This window comes from Protopterus annectens, chromosome 11.part0 (assembly GCF_019279795.1).
Source record: "Protopterus annectens isolate FY-2018-M chromosome 11.part0, PAN1.0, whole genome shotgun sequence".
Taxonomy (NCBI): Eukaryota; Metazoa; Chordata; order Ceratodontiformes; family Protopteridae; genus Protopterus; species Protopterus annectens.
Window position 1 is genome coordinate 874849602 of NC_056745.1, and position 16340 is coordinate 874865941.

A 16340-nucleotide genomic window follows, 5' to 3' on the forward strand; every position below is an offset into this window, starting at 1 on the left:
CAACCATTTCCCTACTGGTTATTATGACGGAACAGGTCCTTACTCTGCTTGCTAAAAACCAAAAATACAGTATCCATGGGTCATGACAATATTCCAAGAAGCATCTTAAATAGCTTCCATCTATCAGGGCCTCTAAAAACACCTTTGACAGGCTTTCTCCAGAGGAATGCTGGACTGCAACAGTCATCCCACTTGACAAGGGAGGCCCATAAACTGAACCAGAGAACTACAGACCCATAAGCTTGACCAGTCTTATCTGCAAGGCCACAGAGAGAATTATCATAGACCTGATCAATAACAACATAGGAAATCTCCAAATATTGGACCAGATCCAATTTGGCTTTGTCAAAGGGAGATCTTGCCTGCTCAGTATGGTGGACTTCTTCAAGAAAGTCGCCAGGGCCATAAATGAGGGTAAAACAATACACACCACTTATCTAGACCTTGCCAAAGCCTTCGACACAATGCCCCACTTGAGGATCATAGATAAACCTACTGAGTTATGCACCAACCCTTCATCATTAGATGAACAGATGAATAGCAAACTGGCTCACTGACAGGAAACATGTTGTTCAGTTAGGTGAATCCACTTCTGATAATAAAGCTGTTACTTTCAGTGCCCCAAGGGCTCAGTGTTGAGACTCCTCCTGTTTAATATTTTATTTTATTTATTTATTTATTTCCAGTTTGATGACCGGGGAGGTCCACTGGGCTCAAGGAGCCCATTTTCAGTGGAGGCCTGGGGTGAAACGCTCCATAATACATAGTACAAGCTTCATAATACGAAGTACAGTACACAGTAGAACTAGAACCAAAGTAAGCAAATTGTACATATAAAATAGCAAAACTAAACAAAATTAAACAGCAACATTGAGTAAAATATAATACATATTTATATGTTTACTGGTTGAGAACAGTAGTACACAGTTAAATTAATACAGAGATTTAAATCATCTGAGAATGGTATAGAAGTGACATTAGTAAGAAGGCAGTACACAGGGTTAATCCCTAATGTGTAAGGAAGAACGAACCTTATGTGAAATGAATGTATTCATGTATTAAGCAGGTTAGGTAGGTAGAGTGCAATTGCATTTCCATTTATAGGAGAGGTAAGAATAAAGCTGGGTTTTGAAGTGTTACGTTCTCAGAAATTCTTAGAGATGGAGGGAGAGAATTCCATTTTTTGGCTATGGAAAAGGATAGGAGAAGCTGACCAGTGGGACAATTTGTTTTAGATTTTGGTGGGCAGATCTTAGAGTTCTGTGTGGGGTGTATAATGGTAAGATGTTTGTTAGTGCTGGGCATTTAGTTGGTTTGAAAATAAGCTTGTGAGTTGTGGTGAGTTGGAGTTAGTCAAAATAGTTGGGAAGTTCTAGCCATTGCAGCTGGTGGAGAGGTATACAGTGGTGAGTGCAGTATTTGGATGTGATGGAGAACTCTGTGATTTTGTTGTAACCTGGTTTTTAGTTTAGAAGAGATGGAGGAAGATAGGTTGGTTAGTAGGGGAGCACCATACATCAGTGAAGGAAGTAAGCAGGTAGTAGTGAGGGTCTATCTTGTTGAAGGGGAGATGAAGTGGGAGTTTCTGTACAACATGCCAAGTTTCTGATGGGTTTTCTTAATATTTAGCTGAATATGGGTATCAAATTTTAGGTGTCCGTCAATAGTAACTCCAAGACGTTTAGCAAAAGGAACAACTTCTTTAGTGGAGTTGGCATGGCTGATAATATTGAAAGAGGTTTTGCCGAGGGGGAGAATTTTGAGGGACAGAATAGTAGGATTTTTGATTTGTTGGCATTCAAAGAGAGATGATTTTGAAGCATCCAGTTCTCAGTAGTTGAGAAGGCAGTTTGAGTTTTTGTTTGGATCTCAGGGAGGTTTGATGCAGAGCAAACTAATGTTGAGTCATCTGCATATTGTACTATTTTAGTGTTAGGAATGGCTGCATGGAAATCATTAATGAAGATATTGAAGAGTATAGGGCAACGTATGGATCCCTGGGGTACCCCGGTTGGGGTAGGAAGGAAGGCTGAGTTTCCAGTCTTCCATTTTACCACCTGAAATCTATCAGAGAGGTAGCTGCTGAACCAGGTAATGGTGTTTTGTGAGAGATTAAGATTAGAAAGGTGGTTAAGAAGGTGGGTATGGGAGACTGTATCGAAAGCCTTGGAGAGGTCAAGGAGTACTGTGGATGCAAGTTCTCCAGAGTCACGGGCATGGTTTACAATGTCTAGAAAAGAGAGAAGAGCTGTTGTTATGCTATGGCCAGGATGGAATCCATGTTGTGTTGCGGTGAGGAACTGGTTATTTGTAAGGAACGGCATGAGCTGGAGGTGGATGCATTTCTCAAGAATTTTTGAAATAGGGGAGAGAATTGCTATGGGTTGGAAGTTGGAGATATTATTATTTTTGCTTCCTTTATGGAGGGGTATAATAAAGGCTGCACACCACAGTTTGGGGACATATGATTCATGTATGGATCTACTGATGAGTGTGCTAATGGGGATGGTGATGCTGTCCGCCGCAAGTTTTAGAAAGAGTGAGGGGATGTTGTCAGGCGCATTGTAGCAAGGCTTGAGCTTAGAGAGAAGTTTTTTTTATATATGAGGTGGGGATGGGTTTGGGGGAGGTGTTGTTGTTTGGGAATGTTTTGGTGAGTTCTGCTATAGAGTTAGTAAAGAAGGAGTTGAGCAGAGTAGATATTTCTGGGTCAGATTTACTAGCATCAGGGTAAGGATTGTTTTTGGTCCCTTGGTGCTTAGGTTGAGAAGAGAGCTGCTGGATTTCCAGTATTGTTTAGGGTTCGAGGAATGATTAGACTGGTGTTTGGTATAGTATGATTTTTTTATCTTGAATATGTTTTTCGGCTAAGTTGCGGAGTTGCTTATATTTAAAAAGGGTGTCAGGGTGCTTATTATGATGGTAAAGTTTCCAGGTCTTGTCCCATTGTTGCATGAGTGCTTTGATATCTTTAGTAAGTCAAGGGGCGGAATTGGTTTTTATATGTTTTATTCTTGGAGGGGCTTGGAAGTTAAGGTTATCTAAAAAGGTTGAGTTGAAGAATTCAATAGCTTTGTCTAGCAGTATAGTTTTTAGATTGTCCCAGTTTATCAGTTTGAGAGATTTGGAGAAAGTTCTGAGGTTAAAGTTTGTGAGATTCTGAGTATGGAAGTACGGTGTAGGTGAGGAGAGGAGGGGGTTGCTCTATGGATGAAGGCTGGCAAGTGATCACTAATGGAGTCTGGTAAGGTGCCAGTGTGGGAGATTTTATTTGGGTGGGAGACAAGGATCCAGTCCAGTATAGAGCCTGGGGGGGTATTTTTACTGGGTCTGGTAATAGCATTTGTGAGTTGAATGAAATGACATAGATTGATTGAAATGGCGGGATTATTGACAGTAATTTTGTTCCAGTCAATGTTTACATCTCCTAGAATGTCTGTCTCAAGCTTGATATTAGATGAGGCCCATAGAAGAATTTCCTCAAGTGTATTTGTATTGTTTCCAGGGGGGATATAGAGGGCTATAACACAAATGCTTTTATGGTTATTTAGTTTGAGATTTCCTATGAGTAGTTCAGTGTTATTAAACTGAGGAATAGGATTTTGGTAGGGAGTGATGGAGAGTAGGCTAGAGTAGATTAAGGCTACTCCTCCTCCCTTCTTTTTTTAGGTGATCTTGTCTAAGAGCTTGAAACCATGGGGGTAGGATTTCAGAGTCAGAAATATTGGGTTTTAACCATGTCTTACAGACAGCTACTATGTCATGTTGGGTATGGTACAGCCAAGCATGGAAGTGGGCTATTTTGTTTCTTAGACTCTGGGCATTGATGGTCAGGAGCTTGAGGTATTTATGGTTCATATCATGGGTGGTAATGGGGGGAACTGGATTGCTGCTGGTACTAGGTCCTGGATTGAGGTGTATGTCTCCTGCAAGGCATAGGCAGTCAAAGGGGAATGAGAGCAGGGGTTTGGATTTACTCCTGGAGTTTTGTGGGAGGTGCAATAATGCTTTAGGAATATGACGTTTCATTGAGGAGGATAGAAGTTTTAGTTTGAAGCAGAGAAGTGGGTTTGGTTGAACTAGAGAGGGGGATATAGTGCGAAAGTGAGATGTGGTAGAGGAATGATGGGTATTAGGGGTGAGGGTGGGGTGAAGAGGGGATAGGAAAGAAGGGGTAGTTCATAAGAGGAATAATAGGTAGCATGGTATAGAGGAATTAGAAGTAGTAGGCTGAGGGAAGGGATGAGAAAGTTTTGAAGAGGCATGGTGTGGTTTAGGTATAAATGAATAGTTGGGGGTTAGGTGTTGAGGAAGTAGTTGGATGTTGGGGGAGAATGAGAGTGTAAGAGGGAGGTGTATAGAAGTCTATACAGTGCTTTAAGGTTCGGGATTGGGAGGTGGTGAAAAATTATTGGAAGATGGGAGGGGAGGGGATGGTGAGGAGATGTGAATGGATTGGGTGAGATGAAGGGGAGGGGACTTATGGCTAGAATAAGTGTAGGAACGCTGGGGGTGGGTGGGATTTGAGGGTAGGGTAGGGGAGCGTAGTGAGCCTGCAGGGCGAATGGAGCAGGTAGACCCAAGGAAAGAAGGCAGCAGGGCAGTGAGAAAAACAATCAGTATAGTGAAGGTAAGAACAGCGGAAGGTAAGCAGGGTGGTTAGAGGGATGCTTAGGGTAATGTTATAAGGGAAAGGATTTGGGTGATTTCAGAGGTAGCTATGACTGTTAACAAGCAGTTAAAGAAGAAGAAAGTAAGACTAGATTTTATATTATAGTGAGTGGAAAGAGTGAGAGGAAGATACCACTATAGGAGGTAGAAAGGTGTAAGGCAGAAATAAGGCTCAAGAATAGGAAGTAGGAGGCTAGGATAAGGCAGGTATGGAGTGGGGGTTCACAGTAAGAAGGGTATGGCTACTGGCTATTCTGGCCGGGATCCTATACTAGCTCCTAGTAAATAGTAGAGCAATGTCACATACAAATTAAAGGTATAACATCATGTAACATACTTTCTTTAATTCCTTTGAGTTCAGTTCTGAATGTGGCAGACAGGGTGTGATTGGTATCTGTGACTGGTCTTGGATGTCCAGGAGGGCAGGGCCGGTAAGCAAAACAAATTAGGTAGAGAAGGTTGGACAGCTGGAGAAAATACAGAGAGAGAGAGATTTGTAAATATAAAAAAAGGTATATTTATCAGAGGTATGTAGGTTAAGCAGCAGGTGAGGGTAATGCAAAATTAACAGGTTAAGCAGCAGTGAAACATAAGAAAAACAAGCACATAAGCTTCAAGTAAAAATCCCTTCATAAATAGGCATAACAATCAATGTCACAGTGTCAGTTTCAACTACACAATTTAGCTGCGAAACATAAGCTGTAGATCATTGCTCAAAACATATACAACCCAGTGTGCATGAAATTCAGCAGCAGGCTAAGCAGAACAGTGTACTTTCACAGAAAATTAACATTTACAAGCAGTTAAACTTTAAAAGACTGACAGACTGTTAAGCAGAAACGCATTCAGATTTGCTGGCTAAGGTCCGTATCTATGAACTAGGTATTTCTAGTCAGCGCAACATAATAATGTACAAAAGGCAGGGAGACATTTAAAATTGCCATTAAGACAGTAACAGAGGGGCTTAAATCAGTTTGTACAAGCAAGCAACTAGCTGGTGCCTCCATTACATTACCCAGTTCAGTTTTGCTATGAAAGGGTTTGTCCGATAATGACGGACTTATTGATACAGTTATGTTTGAATTGGAAACAACAGTATTAAGAGGTTATAGGTGCATTCACAGATAAACTACTTAATTTGGTGTTGGGCTAGTTACATTCTCAATGCAGTAAAGTCTAAAGAGGACTATTTTGCTCGTTTCTCGCTTTTCCAGCTGGTAAGCAAATGAGCGAATGATTGGGAATAACACAGTTTTTTGTTTGTTCGGCTACCACGTGGTGGTGGTTAGCGGCAAGGAACATATACATGATAAAGTTTTAAAGAGGACTGTTAACTTCTCTGAAATGAAGGCCATTGTTGGGGGCCTCTGGCTCACCAAGTTTGCCAATGACTGTAAGCTGGTAGCAGTCATTGAATCCCCAAATGATGTTGACATCCTACAAACAGGACTAAAAATGACAAATGACTGTTGCCAAAACCATGGCCTGGGACTAAATCCTAAACAATGCATATAATCATACCCTTCAGTAAATCAGATATCCCTGCAAATTATAATATTGATAGCACACCCCTAAAAGAAGACCCAGTAGTGAGCAACCTAAGAACACAGATAGTAACCTAAACTTTGACAATGAGGTAGCTACAGTAGTGAGAAAATCCTTCTGTGTGGCTCAAATTATAAGTAAAGGCATGGCATCAAGTTCAATGGAAATCATCATGCCAGTACTCAGTCCTCATCAGTACCATAATCGAGTACAATGCTCCCTTCTGCATGTACCTAACCAGGCACATGCAAGCACTTACACCAATTAGAGTGGCCCCAGAGGTTTGTGATTAAAAAAATACAACGCGTAAGACACATGTCTTATAAAGACCGACTAAAGCCTTTACTCCATCTCATATTGTTTATTGAAAGGTGACTTATGCTTGGCCTACAAGGCATTCTTTGATCCAGCCCTGATAAAATGTTGCATATTCACAAGAAAAATTGTACAAAGTTTACGAATTCTATGGACCTGAATATTATTTGTGACTACAACTGAAGCTGCTGGATAGACAGATTTGTATCCCACAGGTCACCTTGTCTACGGAATAAACATCCTAACTTCATAAAACAAAGTCAGTCCCTAACTCTCTTCAGAAATAATTTGAATACAAGGATGGGAAACCATAAATTAACTCCTGGGGTACTTACCTATCCCTTATGGACAGAGGCAGTCTGTAAAATGACTCAGGGCTCCAACACCCAAAGACCCACTACCCTGACACAACTCCATCCCATATCTGGGAAATTAAGATATAATATTGTCATATCCTGGGTATTATTATTGACTAAGCTTATAAATGCTCTTGTGCCATTAGCCTAGTAACCACCTGTGAACCTGTGAATCTGTGAACAAGAACACATGAACAAAGAGCAAACTCCAGCAATCTGGCTTCTGAAAATAAAATATGTGCAGTTTATTCCTGAAGCTTAGCCAGTAATAGATTCTACCAAGTGTTAGAAAGAATTACTATTTGAATCCACAAGTATTAAAGGAAACTAAAAAGTAGCTGAAATAAATAAGAAGTGTGGATGGTAGGAATGGTCATGAGTTTCATACTGAAGTGTCAACAACCAACTTGAAAAAGGAGAAAGTTTTACTTCACTGATGGAGAGTGTGTGTGTGTGTGTGTGTGTGTGTGTGTGTGTGTGTGTGTGTGTGTGTGTGTGTGTGTGTGTGTGTGTTTGTGTGAGTGTAAATATTTCTATAGATACAGACAAACACATAGAGTCAGCATGAGATAAAGAGAGTTTTTTATTCATGTTTCTAAATTTACCATAGTGTAAGGCATTTCATCTGACTATCGGATAGCTAGTAACCTGTAATGACATAGCCTTTCTATGTACAACACTGATTTAATGACCTGCTGAACTTATCAGTTAGCATAATGGTTTCACACAGGCAAAGACTAGGATAGTTAACAGGTCTTAGTAGCCACATGCTGAGGATGTAAGGCTAGGGTGACACTGCTTAGCATCATTCTGAGATAATTGGACAAAATATGACCTACTGTCCTCAGATCAGCTTCCTTGTCAAATCTAAGCCAAGAAATTCCATGTTAGTCACAGTCCAAAGCAAAAAAAAAGGTATTTTCTTTGGCTTCAAAATATTATTATATTCAGAAAATAACTAACTTCTTCATACTCTCTGCAAGAGTTAGTGTCAGTCCATTTAGGCAGAAAATTGCTATATCAATAATGACTCCGTGTTTCATAAATTCAACAAAACAAAGCTTGTGTTGATATATGGCAGAGTGCAGTCCTTTCTTAAGTACAAGTAGCATACTGCTCCTGGCAATACCTTCATTTTTATCAGCATACAGTATGATGGTATGCCTTGCTGAGACAAATTATGTACAATGCGTACCATTCAAATGGTGAGCCTATATTACATTAAACAACTTGAGTGTCAAGGCAATCATCATCATCTTGAACGGGGAGGAAATTTCAATTTCTTGATAAAGGTAATAATTTTTACTGGGAATGAAGTTCCTCAGTAATGTTAACTTTATATACTGCAATGTCATTGTTAGTAAGGGCATGCATTCCATAAAGAACCTCAGAAACTTGATAAATTATATTTTCTAGAGTTCTTTTCTTTGCCTTTTGATCCTCTGCAGTTTTAGTTAAGCTTCTACCAGACAGCTATAGAATTTGTCAGCAATGTTTTCACAGTATGCTACTGCTGTTATAAGCAGTTCATTCTTTCAATACTCAGTGTGCCAGATACACATGGCTTAATGCTGTCTGCTGAGCAATTGGAACACAGCAGTTCAGAGCATCTAATAATAAGATGTAACACAGAAACAAATGTTTTACTGTTTGCAACTGCACTAATACCTTTTTGATGGTTTAGTACTCAGCCATATCAATGTGCATAAAACCAAACCGTTTTAGGTAATCATTTTAATTGGAATGATTTTTTTTGCCTCAGACTTCTACTAACATGAAACCAGTTTCCTTCATTATCTGACAGAAATCACCAGTCATCACAGAATAAGCAGCCCAGTAGATTTTTCTCTATGAATCAACTATCCATTCTCTTGTCAAAGGAAATACATGCAGTTAGTAATCAGCTGAAATAAATGAAAAATTTCACATGCCAAGCACGTCATGAATTTGCATGTTCTAACACTGCAAAACAAGCAGACTGGTCATACCCACATGCCAGATTCTGCCCTCTAGCTTTAGCCACAAGATGGAGTTTTGTCTCCAACTTTCTTCTCCAACACACTAGAAAAGGAGAAACAGTTCCCTGGTGTTTGGTCCCCTGTCCTCTAGGATGATTGTCAAATGTAGTTAATCAGTACTGAAAATAAAAGCTTCTATTCTCTATTGGTTGGGCAGCAAAAATACCCATTCATTTGTATATTCACATTTATCTGGCTGACCAATTCAACCATGTACTACTGAACATGTCCCCTGTTCCATTTCTTGATAACATCTTTGAGAGATGAATGTTTGAGGCAATGTCCTGTACTATGAAACAGTGTGTGCAAACATTAGGAACTGTTACAGCTCCCACTCAGACTTATAACGCTGCTCATTTCTTAACAATATACAGCATGAACTGTACCACTCTCATTGTTCATTCAAACTCCTCCACACATTTAGAATTTTAAATAAAGCCCACCAGCGTTCTTGTCCACCATTGTGTGCAATTTAATGCAGCTTCAGCTTCCATAATAATTTTAATGAGTTTTGCCTGGAATTCCACAATTGCTTTAATACCCTTATATGCACTTGCTAAAAAATGCGATACATTTTTCAGGTAAACTCGTCATTTAATTATTTAATATTCAATAAATAGCATAAAACTCAAGGCACTGGATAAAGGCTGTCAGATTTCCAATCCCTTCCCTTGGTGGATGATTACTCAGACAGTTGGGTCAAGATTGTCAAGAAACCAAGGGAAGCATTAACATCAAATCGTCTTACACTGAAATTCACAACTTGAGCCCTATACATTAAAAGATGTTACAGAGTTTCATGGAAAAAGAAAGTAAAAATATAAGTATTTTTAGAATTAATGGCAAGCCCTCCTGCACCCCCTCACTTAAAGGAAGTGTTGCTATTTGATTAATCATGTCTCATCAAATTGTATTTATCATTAGATATGCTAATTGTCATTAGATTGACTTGCTCTTTAGTTAACCTATGTTCAGTCAACTATAGGTCTCTAATGAATGACTCACTGTAATCACACTTGTATGACCACAGAATTAATATACACATATACAAGCTAAGGGAGTGTGGTAGACAATGTCTCCACATTAAGGGAATGAGCAGTCTAAATGCTTACGTTCTGATCAATTTCATTTAATTTTGCTTCATGTACCATTGCAGTTTTGTTTGTTCTTCCTGGGTTTTGCGTGGTAACAGGAAGTAGATAATTGGCTGATGTTTTTGTGCTATACTTGTTTTAGTTTAGTTCTGGGTTATCAGAAATTTATCACAGACTCAGACACTTTAGGTAGCACTTTTTAAGTTGACTCTACAGAGAATACATTTTGAACTCATGTTTTTTTTGTATGACAATGTTCAACTGAGTTATGGACGGTTTGAAAACCTTTAATAAGCTTACCAGTGCATCATTGGTTTTAATCGATGAAGATACAATTTTGACTATTTGCAATACCTGGCTTGCAGAGGTATAAACTAGCAGCATCTTTATTTATTTATTTATTTATTTATTTATTTATTTATTTTTATATTTTTGTTACCAGGGAAGAGCACTGATCATATAATGACCAACTGCAGGCTCAGGCCAAGCTTTAATGACAAAGCAACAACAAAAAAAGTAAAAATAATAGTCAGACATGGCACAAATTATGCATACGTATCAATGCATAAGCACGATGAACATATACAGAGAATTTTTGAGAATTAATGACAACTGTACTTACAGATACCGACCTTTCATTTAAGGACATTGTAAAATGTTGGATTATTCCAGTCTTATCCACAGTAGTAATGTTACATCTAGCCTCAAAAATCAGGCCCAGAATCTATGGTAACATAAACAGAGACACAAGTTTCCTAACAGTGGAAAGCAGGACACCACACTCAAGCTTAAATCTGTAACTTGAGTTTAATTTTTCTACCACACTTTAATATATGTGCTGTTGATCATCCGTTTTATTAATTTAAATCAAAATCACCTGCTGCACTCTGTAGACTGGGCTGATTCCTCAAATTATGTAGTCTTGTTTTTGCCTGGATTTCTTTTTAAATATGTGCTGAGGAAAGGGATTTTTTTATACCATATCACTAGCCACCACACTGTCATCTCACTAGGATATTTCAAACCATCTGCTGAGGAATCCCTGCACAAGATTACGCCCTTTTGCTTACTGCAGTTAATTTGCTAAGAAGGTAGTGTTAGCTTTATATGTAATATTGTACAGTTTCAGAGAGCTGGTCTCAAAAACTTTCCTGAACACTGAATTACATTGCTTGCTACAAGCTGAAAAAACATATATGAAAATCAGATTTACATGTTATTTCTTTTTTCTGGTCGCCTTAATTCTGAGATAACATTTTATTCAACAAAAAAAAACAGTTTTAAATCAAATGTAGACGTTCTTTTTGTTGTGAAGAGCTGAATAAATATATTAACAGGTAGCATCCTGTTTGGGGCTACCCTTCTGTCATCCATAAATAGGCAGAAATACAAAAAAGGAATGCATTCTACAGGCAGCAAAATTATTTACAAAATGCTCTTATAGAAATGCTGATTAAAATTATTCTGAGGTACCTTGGACTTGGCATTTGAAGTCATCTGGAGCATTTCTCCCCGGGCCTCCGCTGAAAACAGGCTCTGTGGAACCTAGTTGGACTTTCCCGGTCAACAAATGATAAATAAATAAATAAATAAATTTAACAGTAACCTGTCATGACCAGCATGTGATATAGTCCCACCTTGCATGTATCTTACTTTCCAAGGCTTATATAAACCTTATACTTTGAACTAGTCATGCCTCCCAGTCACTATGATTTAGGTATAGTGCTATGACTCTCACCTTGATATATAGCATTGTTCCTCCTTGACCTGCTGATTTTCTTCAAAAAGTTGAACCACTTTAGGGGCACTTAAAATGTTAACAATGATTCATTACCATTAAGTATATAGGATAAACTATCTTATTACTTAATATTCTGAAAAATAAAAACAAGTGTTCCTTGTTCTAACCCTCTGCTGTGATTTTATAGGATATTGCTATGAACATTAATATTCACAGAGGTATGGAACTGATGAATATTTTAATGAGTTAAAGAATCTTCAATAGTACTTTCCATAGTTGTTATACCTCTGTACCTTTCAGACTGCCGATCTGACTGCTACCTGTTTTTGAAAACAAAGACTGTTTGAGATGTCAGACATAGCACCTTATATTCTATGTAACTCCATTCATAATTACTGCAAAGCAATAATGCTACATATGTGTGTGATGTTGATTTCTTTCTCTCTCTCCTTCTGTTTTTACACACACATAATCACATAAAGTTGCAACTCAAAAGGTTGAATACTCATTTGATTGGAAAGTTTTTGTGGATGTAAAACAGAAAGATCAAATGAGTGAATATGCATTTGTGTCAATCACATATCGTTGAATGTAGTACAAGCAGGAGTATGCAGGAAAATTATTTTTTAAATGAAAAGTGGTGGTCGCTTTGTAGCAGTTGATGCGTTTGTGCAAGTGTTTATGGGTTAGTTAGAGTACGGGATAGGTAAGGGAGATTCAGTGTTTTGCAGGTCTTGTGTTGTTTGCATTCTGTGTCCTTTGTCTTCTGTAGTGATACAACTAGGGAAGGGTTTTTTAGTAATATAATGTGTTGTGTCAAGATTAGAGGTAGGGGTAGGGTTAATATATTGTGAGTAAGGTGACAACCACATCACTCATGTGTGCAAACTCTAACCCTAACCCTTAATCTTTCCCTTAACTCTAACTTTACACATTACATTATTAAAACCTTTTCCCTAACAGTATCACTAGCAAGACAACATTTGATCTTGTCTTTTCCACTGTGATTTTCTGATATAGTTTTTTTTTTTTTTTTTTTTTTAGTGGGAGATAAGGGTATATACACGTGTGCCACATTATGTTGACTGTGTGTGTGTGTGTGTGTGTGTGTGTGTGTGTGTATGTGTGTGTGTGTGTAGGTGGAAAACAGCTGTTTAATTGACAACATATGATTGACTAAGCAGCTAATCAACAAGTGTGGAAGATCGCACAATTCTCAGGGTTGGGAAACGCACCTTTATGCCTTATTTGTGTGATCCCACAGTTAGTGTATATAATTAGCAAGATACTGCGGTGGTGGTGCTGCGGTAGCATTGTCGCCTCATAGCAAGATGTTGTCCCGTTCGATTCTCAGCTAGAGCGTCTTCTGTGTGGAGGCATACATGAATGGGGCGTGCCTTCGTTGAAGGTTGTGCGTCAGGGCTGGTAACCCGGTACGTAAAAATCCACTTCCAATCATTAGCGGACTGGAGTTCCACTGTGGCGACCCCTAACCGGGAAAAGCCGAAAGACACAAACAAACAAACATGGGAGCATGCATACTGTCATATTGATATCAATGTTTTTGACATCAACATTTTGCCAGTTGATGTTAGGTGTATTTGATCATAAGCACAGCTATAGATATATATATATATATATATATATATATATATATATATATATATATAGATATATATATATATATACATATATATATATATATATATATATATATATATATATATATATATATATAAATATAAATATATATACATATTTTATTTATCAATATATTTGTTTATTTTAATAGCGTGATGAATGGCTAAGCCTAAAACTCAACACATTACAAAGAGGGACAAACATTTACATTTCATAATAATAAGCCCAATAACATAGAAGTAAGTCATACAAAAAATCTGGTGTATAATTTTAAATAAATAATGTAACAGGTGACAGAAGCACATTATAAAGAAGTGTGCAAAAAGTATCCATAGCACAATTTGGGATGAAGACACTGAGAAAACCAATGGGAATCAATGAATCATCCTGGATCTCTGCACACATTATATATATCTGACTCTAACATATGACAAAAGAGTTTAGTCTTAAAAGAGGAAAAATACAGTGTAGTTTTAATATTAGGAGTAAACATATTTTGTGCAGAACGTGAAGGTTTAGAGAAAGCCTATTAACAAATTACTATACCAAAGACAGAGCGGTGCAGAGATTATTTACCTTAATTATGAGAATAAATAGCCTAATAGTGTGAATTCAGTTTATGATTATGGATTAAGGTTGGAGGAACAGACAGAATATACTGAACCAAGTCCCAGCTTAGGAGTAGGACAGCCCTGTCTGATAATAGTAGACAATCCACCTTACTAAGGGTAATATCCTTGGTACTTGACATCTCTCAGAGTGTAGCTTGATGAATTATTAAATCATGTGAGATTTAATGAGTGATAGTACCTACTCTAGGAAGGGAATCAGAGTATATTTACCCATGGAGAACATCTCTGACATGACCAGGCTTCTTACCCTATAGTACATTTTTAGTTTTGTAAGAACTTTGGAGGTTATTGGAACAGTAAAGAGATTAAAAAAAAATCCAAGGATCAAACTAGTCCTAAATATGTAAATATCATAACTTGATAAATAGACGTTTTTAATTTTATAGGAAAAGGGGTCAGACTTTTAGGAGCCATTGACCCATTCCAAAAAGTTTGAAGTGAGATTTACAACTAGCTAATTTCTCATTAGCCAATACCAGACCTTATTCAAATGCAGTTATTGTGACTTCTGTATTACTGTATCAGTCAAGCATTTATGAAGTAGGATCAGGTCATCCATATACTGCAGAAAGCATTTTATATCACAGGTCAGACTGTTGATGAGCAAAGTAAAAATCTGGCACCAAAAATGACCCCTTGAGGGACCTCTGAGTTCAAGAGAAAGGATTAGATTTGGTATACTTAAGTTGCACACAAAACAGTCAGGAAACTTGGCAACTATGATACTAAACAAGTGGGCAATAACCATAATCATATGTAGCTAGACTGGTTAGCAGCAAAAAGTGATCAAGAAAAACATTTATGATCTACAGAAAGGAAACCAATTAAAAGACTTTTATTAATCTTATTATTAATGGAGTCGGAGACATGATAGAATATATGTAGGGTACTGAACCACATTTTAGAAAGGCTAAGGAGCCCATAGTTGCTTATATACTCAACAACTTGTGGGAAAGGAGTGAGATGTCATTACCTGCTTGCCAGCTCCTTGGGGGGGGGGGGTGCTTTAAAGGAGGCATCTCTCATTTATGTTTCAAGTGGAGACCCATGTCCCATTTGAAGGAAAATGGACTCACCTTATTAAGGTGAATTAAATCACCAAATAGTTGTGGATTCCTCTGCTCTTTGCACTGCATCCCACCCTCAATGTGTTCTCCAAGGTGTGTGTAGGATATAGGTTAGGTATAATGTGAAATCCTTTGCTGGTTGGCTGTATGACAGCTATTCTGCCAGTTAGCTCTTAACCTATGCTAGTAAAGAATAAGCCGACTAAAGTGACAAGCCAGGTGTATTACAGGCACATGGGGCCATTTGAGACAGAGGCTAAATATTAGGTAAGGCCTGAAAGTCACCTATGCCTACAGATTTGAGAGCTTTAGGCAGTAAAATAACCGTTGACATTTTTGAGCAATTGATTGTCACTGACCTAGTGCATGATGTTCACTTTGCTTTTATATCTGACACATTGGTAGACAAACCTTTTGGACTACAACTAGCTGCTGCCATTCCATCTGGTTTATCAGTTACACAGTACCCAAACCAGGACAGGATTGATGGTGGAGTTGCAGTTGTGGCAGCCTGGGGCTGAGACTGACACAAATTAATACTGGGGAAAGCAAGGCTTTTGGACATGTCCTTGTTGTAGGAGTCAACTATAGGTTTCTCCATATATACCATTCATCAAGTGCTGTGAGATCATTCCTATAGCTGTTGGCAGACTTTTTTGTCATCTCAGTTATTGTTCCACAGTGCCTGGTTGTGCTACGTAATTTCATTCTCTAGTCTGATGAGTGTACAAACCCAGCTAAGGAATATAGTTGTATTATGAAAGGTTTTGGGTTTTCTCAGGTAGTTATTTCTTCAACGTATTCATCTGAATACACACTGTACTTGATTTTCCTAATGAATATAACAATCCAACCTGGAGGTGGAGCCAGTTTCTTTATCTAACCATTTGCTGGGCCTCTTCAGTCATGCTGCAATCTCCTTGATCTAGAAGTGAAGGTTAGCCATGCAACTTCACACATCAGCTATGAATTGTTGCTATTTAAATTTCTTCAGTATTGTACAGGGAGTGGTGCTAACTCAATGATAACTCACTCTCCCTAGTTCTCCTTTCTTTAGCCCCAGTCATGGTCACCCTCTATCTACTAGGAGACCTGATCCTTTGTTTTATCATGCTCTCCTTTACTATGTACAGAGGAGCCCAGACTGGAGCATCACTGGCATGGAGACAATCTGTAGAGTGACAGACTTGACTTAGGCAAACTCTATACCATCTACCATCTGACATTATCCCAGAAAAAAAGAAAATCATCTGCCCAGGA

The 16340-nt window shown here is 38.2% G+C and overlaps 1 protein-coding gene across 2 annotated transcripts in view; it reads right to left on the reverse strand.

Annotated features, from left to right (window-relative positions):
* The window catches only part of TAFA2 (TAFA chemokine like family member 2), a 2885489-nt gene that overhangs the window by 929346 nt on the left and 1939803 nt on the right, over positions 1–16340 (reverse strand). The gene's annotated exons all lie outside the window — the stretch shown is intronic.